This window comes from Aptenodytes patagonicus, chromosome W (genome assembly GCF_965638725.1).
Source record: "Aptenodytes patagonicus chromosome W, bAptPat1.pri.cur, whole genome shotgun sequence".
NCBI lineage: Eukaryota > Metazoa > Chordata > Aves > Sphenisciformes > Spheniscidae > Aptenodytes > Aptenodytes patagonicus.
Window position 1 is genome coordinate 48,289,340 of NC_134981.1, and position 12,870 is coordinate 48,302,209.

The 12,870-nt window shown below is 39.9% G+C and overlaps 1 protein-coding gene across 4 annotated transcripts in view; it reads right to left on the reverse strand.

The window, feature by feature from the left end:
- The window catches only part of LOC143172049 (zinc finger protein 462-like), a 118,518-nt gene extending 107,991 nt beyond the window's left edge, over positions 1-10,527 (reverse strand). For all 4 annotated transcript variants that reach the window (XM_076361270.1, XM_076361269.1, XM_076361271.1 and 1 more), the window contains exon 1: positions 10,429-10,527. The gene's annotated coding sequence lies outside the window, so the exon portion shown is untranslated. The remainder of the gene's footprint in view (positions 1-10,428) is intronic.
- Between the last annotated feature and the right edge of the window lie 2,343 nt (positions 10,528-12,870).

A 12,870-nucleotide genomic window follows, 5' to 3' on the forward strand; every position in this document is an offset into this window, starting at 1 on the left:
TAGAGCTTCCCAAGCTTCAAGTATAGGAAGATGTCCCTGAACTTGGGGGAAAAGCAACCCCACCTGCCACCACCATCTCCCATCAAGTTGACAAAAGACCAATCACTGGATTTTTAAGACTTAAAGAGTTCACAGAACACCTGGGAAGTTTATTTATGAACTCTTCCTCTGCAGATTTAGACACTCCAGTATTTGGCTCATAAAAACTGGTGCCATGGTTAATTTAGCTTTAATCAAATAGAAAAAAAATTTCTAAATAATAGGACATTCCTACTAAGAAGAAAGCAGAAGCAACCGCAACATGTTTATATGGTTTCTTAGTAGCTACATAATTATAAAGTCTATGCAGTATCACTTGCGGAATTTCATACTATTCTTTGTTTCACAACTGCAGTGCAATGCTCTTAAATGATTACAGCTTTTGAGCAAGCTATCTCTGTGCTAAAGCCAAAAGGCTCTACAATGAAACTTCATCTGAAGCTCGGGACTTCCACATGACTGAACACTTATTTCTCCAGATTTGGAGAGCGAAAGATTTGGAAGTGAAAGAATTATCTAGTGCATTAGCACCCATTGTCTCTTACAAATGAACTACAACCATGCCCTCACACAACCACAAACTAGCACCTCACTTACATGAAGTGGCAGTTGTTAAAAACCAAGGGCATCTCATACATAAGATTATTTCCAAATGCTTCACCAAAAACTTCAAGGTAATCAATCCACGTAGCTAAGAACCTGATCCTCTGAATGTTTAATCACATGATTAATTGCAGTAAAACTCAAAATTAAATCATGGGGACTATTCACAGAAATAAGTTTTTGCAGGATAAGGGCTTCAGGCCCCTATCTTTATTATCTGCCAAATGTACTATGGTAACAAGAATATACAAGGGTAGCTGACTTCTGACCTAATAAAAAGTCTTTGTTTATGATCCTAACAGTGGCAGTAAGAATTTAATAAAGCATATGCACTTGCCCACAAAACAAAATCCCAGAAATGTAAGAAGAGTCCTGTAGAGGTTGCAGTTTCACTGTCTTCCAAAGAAAATAGGAAGCCAATTCATATAAAATCTAGTCATAATAAAAATCATAAAAATCTGTTCCTCATGGCTACCACTACCCTGCAGTGTCTCCAAAGCAGTGCTGGATTCACTGTTCAGTTTGTTGCAAGCACACATTTGTTAAACGAGGTTTCTTCATCCTAAAGCTCCCAATCTCTGCAGACCTGGGATCTCAAACATGTTCAAACAAGCATTAGAGCACTACTACTATCCAGTTTCCTCCGCTGTGTTGGCCTACTGAGCTGACATCAGTCAAGTAGTTAGGCCAATGTCAGAGGCTCACAGTTTGACCTTCGGTATGTTTCTCTCTAGTTGTTAAAGATGTAATTAAGCGCAGTTAGATAGGTTATGAAAAAGAAAAAAAAAAGCATAATTGGCAGATATAGGAAAATTAAACTTATACAAGAATATTTGCCCAATGACTTGTTACACCAATCAACGAGCAACAGCTCAGAGTGACCCACCAACCAATAAAAATCAGATGATCTGGAAGATGCTGTCCACCTCATAAAACTCATCTACCTCAACCTGAAGGGGAGCAGCACATCTCTACCTTCAGGGATGCCTGATTGTGGAGGCCCTCCAGTGACGCTTGGGACCAAGCTCATATGGTCATAACCGACATGCTCAGCACCCTGCTCTTTCCACCTACTGACAATTGCCGCTCCTGTCAGCAAGGAAAGGGGAAGTAGAGATAACCACTTTTTTGTAGCTCTGAAGTGTTCTTTGCATTATTAATCATTCTTTCACAGAGGCAATAAATATCCGAACTCCTTTACACGGATCCAATTGTTGAGTAGAAATTAATGCATGCATTTAGTCTGTCCTGACCTAAACCACAACACCCACACGGCTAAGTTCTGACATGAAAAGAGGTCACAAATCAACCTCTTAGCATCCCTTAGGCAATTTCAAGAAAAAATATATCCTTTTTTAATTTAACCATTATTAGAAACATCACTTGGACATGAATTTCTCTCCAATTTGGATGTCAACAGATCAGCAGGCATTGCCATCAGCCCATAAGCAGGCTGCTTATTTCACCTGTAAAGAGGATTAGTCTGCTGCATGTCGAGGTAGCAAATATAGAAATAGACAGCGTGGCATTTTACCTCCATCCATCTTAAAAAACACACCCTACTCTGAGAAAATGTTAACATCCCATCTAAGTTACTACCTCATCATATGACTGGGCTTCACTGCCACAAGACAGAAAAAAATCACTATATGGTAACATCATCTATCCTTCAAACACATTAAAAATAGATTGTTCACTCCCTTGAGATCTTAGCAGCTCATCTGATCTTACAGTACATTAGCAAACCTAAGTAGACATGAATTCTTAAAATAAACACAGATACAACCAGAACACCAGCAAATAAATTATACTCACATAAACCACTGAAGTGATATTGGTGAACTTATGGAAGCACTGAAGAATCACGGAGGACAACCAGCATTTCATATTCATTTGCAAGAAAACACCACATGCAAGGTTTGGCCAATCTACCTGTCATAGAATCATAGAATGGTTGAGGTTGAAAGTGACCTCTGGAGATCATCTAGTCCAATCCCTCTACTCAAAGCAGGGTCAGCTAAAGCAGGTTGCTCAGGGCCATGTCCAGTCAGATTTTGAATATCTCCAAAGATGGAGACTCCACAACCTCTCTGGGCAATCTCTTCCAATGTTTGACCAACATCCTACACCAAGCAACTTCTGACTCAAAGCTTTGTCTTGAATGACATTTTCTGGTTATGACATCAGCAGTTTTAACATGATTCCTTGGAAGCATAGCACATGGAAAATCTTGTATCCCCCCTCCAGGGTGGAAGCGATGCAGAAAATTTGCAGAGAGAGTGTGAAATGGAAAATTCATTGTAGTACATTATCACCTCTGTAATCTGATCATTTAAAAATAATTCAGGTTTATTCATGCAGCTGGGAGACTCAAATATATTGGCTCACACTTTCAGCAGCTCTACTGAGTAATAAGGTTATGCCCTTAGAGTAAGAGAATCCAAAGTGTCTTATGTGAGAGCAATTACTCTGATGGCAGAACCCTTGTGCTCTTGAGAAACAACAGCTTCTTCTTGACCTAACAGAATGAGGCCCAGGAAACTAATAGCTTACATAGGTATCTACCACTTTTGAAGGGTTAAATGCATGATTCCAACAATCCCTGAGCCAAGAGGCATCAGATATGCAGATTCACATAATGGCTTTCCATTACATTTACTTTCTGAAGGTTTGATAAAGTCTTACTCTCCTTAGGTCACTGTACTATTGGACAGTGCTGTTTTACACCCTATGCTTGATCATAGGCAAAAAAACTTAACCTCTATATGACCTGAAAGGCAACATGCTGTCTCCCTGCTCTACTTCTCCCACCAAAGATAAAAGGTCAATAGACCAAAAGGAATTGGTCCACATTGACTTCAAATTACATTAATTTAACTTTTGAGATGCACTCCTGGCCAAGAACTCAAACCCTTTCTTGCACTGTTGCAAGTTCTGGCTTTTACAACTGTATGAGAGGATAGTAACAATTCAGCAGTTGAGAGTTAATTAACTAGACTGAGAGCTGTCTGGCTACTCTCAATTTTCTATCAGCCATTTGTTAACATTTTTACACTTGTCAAGTTCTTTAACCGGGTATAATAGAAGAATGGATTTCAGAGCACATCAGCACTAGAAGTTATATACCCTATAGCCAAAGCCACACAAATGTAGAAAAGCAAGGAAAAAACTAGAATGTGAGATAGGAGTTTCTAATTAACCTAGGCAAGACAAACTATCTCTTATTTATTTATATTGCCATTTATTTATTTTCCAACTATTGCTCATCATACAACACACACAAAAATAGATCCCAGTAGGATGAGACACGCTTTATGGTTATTTCCCTCCTAGACTTTACTGCATTACCAACTAAACTATGTAGATATCATATACAATTAGTCTCCTCTTCCATACACACCATAGTTAGCAACATATCTGAGAACTGATAATTAGTCAGAATGACCAAAGTGACACAGTGAAAAAGTGACAGTTTTCTCCATTCTCAGGTACTCTGCAAACAATGGACCAGATCTGCCACTCTCACTAACCAGAACCACACTCTGAAGGGTTGGGGGTTTTTTGCCCCCTTCTTTTATATTTCAACACACAAAGCAGTAGAATCCAGCACCATGGCCTTAATTGCCAATATTCCTCTGAAATCCTATATTATGCCTATTTTACTGCTGGGGAGCACAGGGTTAAAGGAATGCAACAAATTAAGAGCAAGATTTCCAGAGATGACCACTACTTCTTTAGTCTCTTAGGTGGTTGGTCAGATACCCTTAAAACCCAATTATGAAGAGAGTCACATGCCCACAATTCCAGCTGAATCTGAAAGGACCTGAAGAATTCAAATTTAAGTTTAAATAAATAAATATTCAGAGGTCACTCTAAGTTCTGGACAGAAGCAATCTGCCCAATGCAACACAAGTCATCTTTGGAAATGATAGAGAAACATCCATATCTGATTTACAGCATTTTCAGTATCTTTCGATACAAAATCTTCTCTTTCATATTATCAGGAGCACATTGAATTCTGTCTTTATCAATCTTTGTAATATCTGCTTTGTTTTCTCTTGCAAAATCATTCTCCTGCCTCTCTATCCCATGCAATCACTCTATTAACAGCAAGTTTCCAATACATGTAATTATGGCATACCTTATCCTAGTCTTCTTTTTGCTGAAGAGTTTGGCCTATTTTCTATTTCTACTAATGCTGACCCAAACTGCTTGTCTTCCTTGAAGGACCTTTCCCTCCTCTTCACAGAATGAACTTAGCCCCAATCACTTAATATATTTCTTCTAGAAACCAACTGTCCATGATTACATCGTGAATACTACTCAAAAATGAAGAGGTTTCTAGATCAAAGGGAAACGGAAGGCATGGCTTTTATTGCTGTATCTTGGACTGATGTTCAGTTAACCATCACATCTCAAAAATGACTACAGAGCAAACACGACCTCCCATGGTGGGAGGAAATTTTTTTTTTTCAAAACATTACTTAAAGAAAAGTTTCTTCAATAAGTGATTAGGCGAGAATATTTTAAAGGATACTGCAATAATTAGACACTACCATCTCAAGTTGAACAAGCTTCTGGGATAGCTTCATAAAACTAAAGACACAAGTAGCAGACTTGGAATCTTTGCTACTGCTTCTAAAGTTAAAAAAACAAAACAGTACAAAACCCAAAATAATCTCAGTTGACTTTTTATTTACTCATGTATTCAGCTTCTCAAACACAAGCTTAACAGGCAGAATAATACTTCCAAAGCTCAGGACATAAATGAAGACTGAATTATTCTTATAAATCAAATCCCCTCATTCAGAAACTTCTATTAAAGCCTTTTCACTACAACTAACAAGATAGCTCAACTTATGATAATCATCTCACTTCCTCCCCCTTTTCTTCTTTCAGTACTGGCATACAAACCATGCTATTTTATCTCTTTTCCTGTTCTCCTAGGTCTTCTGGAACATTTTATTTTCAACAGTCAACAAGTTTGGAGGAATACTATGCTGACATTCAACTGTTTATAATGTTAACTGCATCTGCCAGCAGCATCACACCACCTTCTCCACCTCGATTAAAGAATTTGTAGCACCTCTGTGTGAGAAGGAGGAAGAGTCATCTCCATGGTACTAGAGCAGATATTCACTGCAGCCCATGGAGGATCCATGCCAGAACAGATGGATACTTCGTGAAGGAACTGCGGCCCGTGTGGAGAGCCCACACCAGAGCAGACTTTTTTCCTGAAGGACTGTAACCTGTGGGAGAGCCCACACCAGAGCAGGAGAAAAGTGTGAAAGGGAAGGAACAGCAGAGAGGAAATGATATGTACTGACCATACTCCCCCTTGCACTGCTCATGGGGAGTAGAGGAGTCTGAAATGAAGGAGTGAAGCTAGGCATGAGAAAGGGGGGAGGAAAGGTGTTGTTTTAATGTTTGTCTTTTTGTTTCTCACTACCCAAATCTATTTTAATTGGCAATAACTTACAATTAATTTTCCCCAAGTCAATTCTGTTTTGCCCATGACGGTAATTGGTAAGCAATCTCCTTGTCTTTACCTTGACCCACAAGCCTTCTCATCCTATTCTCCCCCTGTCCCCTGAGGAGGGGGAGTGAGTGAGCAGCTGGGTGGGTGTTTGGCCCTTAGCCAAGGCTAACCCATAACAAATTGTTAAGCAAACCATTCAGTTCTGTCACTAGCAGAATAGTTTTTATCTGGAACAAGTTTACAAAGTGGACTATTTTAGTCCAATAGAGAGAATATTCCAATATTGTTTATATGACTTCCTACTATGATGCACTGTAAGTACAAAACAACATCTAGAACAACAAAATAACTAAGACACAAAAACATTTTACAACTTAACATTCTTTGTAGACTGTTCCTGATCTGTCAAAAGAGGATCTCCTTCCTCTACATTATTTCAAATTATTTTTTTCAATATTTCAGTGGGTTGGGTTTTTTTAAATTATACATCCATATTTTTGTCTATATGTTTGGTTAGTGATGGTTTCATAAAAGCACAAAGCTAGCTAATGAATATTACATAGCTATTCACCAATTTCACAGATTTAAGTCCTTTTCCCCCACAGTTTCATACTACAAAGCAGTGTTTTGCTTATTTGAGAAGTTATCTGCCAGAACACACAGAGAAAGTGTTACTACAAGTTAGAACAGTCTCAAATAATATTGTAATCCTACAGGTTTTATTTGTAAACCAAAAACCATCAGAGGAATAGAGTATTTATACTTGTTCCTGAGAGTTCCAAACTTTAAGAAATATCTCGGGGTTTTTTAAGTAACCTTCCTCAAACTGTAGCTTGTACTATAATAAAATTGTAGTGCTTCCAATTTCCTTTGTAAGCCTAAAAATTCAACTTGTCCATTCCTTACGTCCAAATGTACTCTACATATATGTTTGGACATCTGACAGATGTTACAATTCCCATCCAATGTTTCTTAGCTAGCTCTCTTACAATCCACTCATGGCTTCCAACCATCAATCTTCCTTTAAGTCAAAGGCCACAACACTATTAAATTTGATTCTATCTTTAGTGAATTATAATAATCATTCAAAAAAAACCCAAACAACCCCCAACACTTCTGCTTGCAGTAGCTCTACTTTCCATCCATCATCCAATTATGTACTTGCATTCTTCATATCCTAATCACCCATACACAACATTTTTTACTTTCCCCCACATATCAAAATATAATTTCAAATTGATGGAAGAAATAAATGCTAAGTGTGACCTTTTAAATCCGATGTTTCTCAACAATGTAATTAATTACAAGTCTAATGGTAACATATAAGGAAATCAATTGTTTAAAGTACTGTTTTTAAGTGTGATCTGATTTCTAATGGGCCTAAAAAAGGTAATCAAGAAATTCAAGTTCATATACTATAGAATAAATTATGAATGAAAATTTTCTAAAAGGGCTAGCACTGTGGAAAGTTTCTGAATGCCCACAAATCAGAAGCTATTACAAACCATTGGTTTGAACCAAAAAATTAATGTCCAATTGCAAAATTCATGAGCTAACAGTGACTAGCAGTTTTCAATACCATCTTTCCAAAGTTCCTTTAGCTTACTGGTTTGTAAAATTTAAAAAAAAAAAGTCTCAGCTAGTTTTCTGACAGGAAGGTAAACTTCAATTTCAGTCTGGGTATAATTACAGAAAGCAACATCATTAGCAGAAATTATGAGACTGAAATCCTGAAATCTCTTTAGAGAACAAGGAAGAATACCCTCATGGAAATGAAACCACATTCACCACAACTCAAACATTATATCTGTTGTGATGACCTTTGGTTTTCTAGGGTGTCTGTCACCAGGTGCGAGGAATATATAGGCCCTCCCATAAAGATCTTAATCTTAAATCTCATTTGCTCTTGGATAGCACATTTCATGTTCAAGTGCAATGCATCTGTACGTCACATTATAGCACTAGCACTGAGTTGATCTCTCAAAGTATGAGGCAATTCACAATATAAAATAAAGATAAATATCTAAGAATACTCTATACATAACAGAGAGGATGGGCATTTAGAATCTGACCCAAACCAACACAGTTCAGTGAGGAACTTTTAATTTCCTTCAATGGGAGCTGATTTAGGCCCATACTAAGATTGGCAAATCTACTATGCAACCGATGTGCAAATTGATGTTGGTGGGAAAAAAAGTAAGGCGACGTGTGAGACCACCCTAAACTATTCCAGATGAAAAGGTAGGTTTAAAAAAAAAAACCACAACAAAAAACTTCCTGTTCAACTGCCATGACATAAAAGCTTCCAGCAACATCCTTGTTATGTTTTTCAAAAAAGCATATTGTAAGATGGCAAAAAAGAGCACCATGAAAGTTGCCATTCCCCCACCACCACCACAAGGAATTATGCATTTTATGGTACCGAGAAGCTTCCTGAAAGCTTTCCAGTATTATAAATATGCAACCTAGTGACTGAAGGAAAATGTTCCATATTAAAGCACATCCAGAAAAAAAGAATGCTTTTGAGCATCAGAAGGTAAAATGCCAAAACTCAGGCCATCGTCACCACATAGAAAGAATGAGATTTCACGATGTTCTCCGGAAGAACCTGAGCAGCCTCAGGCTACAAGCACTTGCCTCCAAATATTGTATGCATTATGCACACATGCTATTTCTTTAGCTAACCGATCAAACCCTTAAATCCTATTAACTTTAACCAAAGAAAAATATATAGAAAAGTGACCTCAACATGAAAGCATAAGAGTTAAAAACAACAAAATAAAAGGTTTTCCTTATGTGAAGGACAATCCAGGCAATTTCCTCCAGTTCTCATTTCCTGATAGCATGAAATCAGAAAGAATACCCATCACAGTCTTGTACAGTGAAAAACTGAAGAAATCCGGGGGGGGAGAATTGCCAGCAAAGCTTAAAAAAAAAAATTAAAAAATGGAGAGATCCATAATGTTAGGAGCACTTCCCATCTCAGCTTTGTCTATTGGAAGCCCGCTTGCTCTCCTCCATTTTCTGGTGGAGCTAGAGAACATGACATGGCTTACCTGACTCAGATCACAGCTCTCTGCCAAATTAGTCACTTCCTCTTATACATGCAAGCAGCTTCATGAGACACACACACACAGTCACACAAAGGCAGCAGTAGGAAGCACTCAAACTTGAAGGTCTTTCTGTTTCCAAACATTAGAAAACGAATGCAAAGCCCCCCCGCCCCTTGGTGGCGGCCGGGGGGTGGGAATCTTAACAGATCACATCTATAGGAAACTCCAGGATGATCCGTGTGTAGGACAGAAACCACAATGTTGGGGGGGGGGGGAGTTTACTCCAAAAGACATAAAAAGACTGTAGACTGCATGCATGTATGGGAGAGAAGATTTGTGTTGTGGAGTCTAAACTGAAACCAAAGCAAACAGCTTACAAATGGAGGACAGGGAAATAAAGAAATGGAAAGAGTGAGAGAGCCAGAGAGAAAATTGCTCCGGGTGATGGAGAAAGGCGCGGGAGAGAACTCCTTCCTTGTCTGACTTAGAGACATCGGGGGACCGAACAAGAAGCGGGCTTCTTCCTTTCTTCCCTTCCCTTCTCTTTCTCGAAAAGGGAGCAAAAGCGTGTGTAATGGCTTCTGCTCTCCAGCTGAACGCTGTCGTCCTCCTCCAAACAATGTCCTTCAAAGAAACCACTGCCCCCCCCCCCCGCACACCCAAGACGGAGCCAGAAGCCCTCACATCCCAATGTCAGGAGAGCGGGGCGGGGGGGGGAGCATAAATATCTGTGTGAGGGACCAGCTTTGCAAGAGGGAAGGGGGGGGGGACGGGGACAAAGACAGAAAGAAGGTCACCCGATTGCCTGAGTCGTGCTAGCACGGAGCTTTTCTCTCCTCTGTGGCTCTCCCGTCTCATCCAAGTTCACACACACAGCACCATCCAGACATAGCGCGCGCGCGCGCGCACACACACACACGAGCGCGCGCAAACACCCCCACCCCAAAAGCGCTGCTTGTATCTCACTTATCTCTCCATATTCCCCTTTAATGTAACAACAAAAATTAATTAACCGCTTTCCTCCTCCCACTACCAGCACCTCCTCCTTCATGCAAGAGACCTCTCTCTCAAACAAAACACGCCGCTTTTTTTTTTCTTTGCTTTTTTTTTCCCCCTCTTCCTCTTTCCTCCCCTGGCCGAATGAATGGATTTCACAGAAACATGGTGGAAAAAACGGCATACACACACGCACACACGAATGAGAGAATCTCTCTCATGCCAAACCAGAGATGGGTTTTACTTGCAAGAACTTACAGCAGCATCCCGACGCCACTGCCACCTCCTTCTCTCTGCCTAGCTCTTCTTGTTATTGCTGTGGAAGTTGCTTTGTGAGTCTCGTGCTCCTTGGCAGGCAATGGAGGATCGCCATCTTTTCCCTGATCCCCCCCCCCCCCCGCTTTCACTGGTTTGCTGCGGATGACCTGAGATATCCGTCTCTCACATTCTGTCTCTGAATAATGATCTACCAGGGGGAGAGAAAGAAAGAAGACAGTCTCCTCTCCTACCACACAAAATGCAAGAGCACCAGGGGGTGCAAGAATCCTTTCTAACAACAACGTGTAGGGGAAGAGAAGGAAAAAGTAAGAAAACAAGAGGAAAGAGCAAGAATAAAAAGGAGGAAGGAGATGGGAGAGGAGGGAAGAAAGAAGGAAAACAAGGAAGAGATCTATGAGGCAGAACAGATGTAAGAGAAGATGGTAGAGATGGGAGGTGTTGAAAATGAAGGAGATTAAAAGGAGGAAGATGCTAACAAAAAGTTAAGGTTTGGGGCACTGAGTCACTCACAGGCCAGGAAGGAGGAGAAGAAGGGGGAAAGATCTGAAGAGCCCCTTCCAAGATTCTCAAAGCTTCCTGCACAGGGGCACTCAGCAGCTCCTGCAGTGCTGGGGGAGCTGCTCGGGAGGAGCGCTATGCTAGGTCATAGCTCTCTTCCAGCCATGGCAAAAAATGGTTTCTGCATTTGGTGATCCCTCAGACACATCCATCTAGAAGCTAATCTTCCCTAAGCAAGGTTTTTTACCCTATAAAATGGGGTGGAGGCATAATGGGTGCTGTAGGTTGTAAAATATAAAACCAGATCTACTATGTGGCCAGTTTCAAATTCCCCTTCCAACTTACATTTGATGTAGAGAAAAGAAACTCAAATTGTCCATTTCTGGCATGTATTTTGAAGTCTTCTACCAGAAATAAAGACAGGGTCATCTCTATTTTTTTGTCTCATAAGCATGTAGAGGAATACTACCAAGCACCAAAAATATTTCCTAGATTTGTGAAATGGTTTGGCTGCAAAATAAAATAAGTAATCCTATTTAAAACAACAGGCCCTCCAACCCCAAGTTTCTGCACTTTTGTGATTGATCATTTAAAACCGTGGAAAGTAACAATCAAGGTTCATAATGAAATGGTGTCATTGGTAATGGAGGTAAAAAAGCAAAGACAAAGCTGCCTTAGTCTGAATTTTTATTTAGTGTTGCTTGCATTGATAATAATCATTGTCCCGAGGTACCTCTTTTGAACATCTTCACACACACACACTTCTTCCTACAGCACCATCAAATTCTTTCCAGTTTTACATCTAGCACTGGAGAGTATGTGTGTGCAGGGGGAGATTAGGGGTTATATGCATACTCACCAAAACAATGTATTGGAGTGAGGCAAAAACCAATTTGAGCACAAGGGCATGACTAGTATTGGAACATTGCTGGGATTTCTTGAGCCCTCAAGCACTGCAATTTATATGGATGGAAGAGAGAGTAGAACCATAAAGCTTCTGTCACAGTGAAGGGGAAGATCCCTCCTCTGGTCTGAGGAAGTTTTATCTGAGTGGTGAAGCTGAGATAATCTTCTTAAAGGAGCCCAGATTTTATTGGCCACAGAATAGATCAGGTACATTAGAACTTTATTCTTAAAACTATCCCAGCTCAGTTACAGACCAAATTGTAGTGAGTACAAAGCACACAAACAGGGTCTCTCCCAAATCTTTCTTTGAGCCATACAAGTTGATTACTAAACAGGACCAAATTCTTATCCCTCCTTCCCTTTCCGTCCTTTCCCTCTCCCTTCAATGAAGGGTTGTAAGAAATAGGAGGAAGAATAATTTCTGGACAGAAGGAGCACTGTTGGATTTAGCAAATTTAAGGAGGGACTGTCTTTACAGCTGCCAGAACATGCATGTGTTCTGCCTGCAATTTTCTATAAATCATCCTCTTCGCAGTAAGAGAGCGCCTGGGCTTTGCAATCTTTGACGTACCATCAGCACCAAGGCAGATAATTTGCTTCTTTGTCTTTTAATATTACATTTTAAATTAAAAAACAAACAAAACCCCACACACACAACCACAAACTGAAAACACCCGACTTCTATCAAGCTACCCTCCAGGGAAACAATCCCATTTCAAAATGAAGGCTCTTGTGAGAACCTGGCATCAAGCCTAGGAAAAAAAGGTCTTCATGGAGGTAGTCTGGAAATGTTTCAACACTCTCTCTCCCCTTCCTCCCACTAGTTCCAGGGAATCAAATGCAGTCATGATCTGCCCATTAGCTCTCCTTTAACACATGGTCAAGTTTTGCAAGGAGTTTTCATTCACAGAAACCCTCACAGAAGCCAAGCACTTCCTCATGGATATTGGGAGGAAATTTTTTCAACATGGGTAAATTAATCCATAATTTCTTCTGGAGAGTTTCTTCCATCTCACA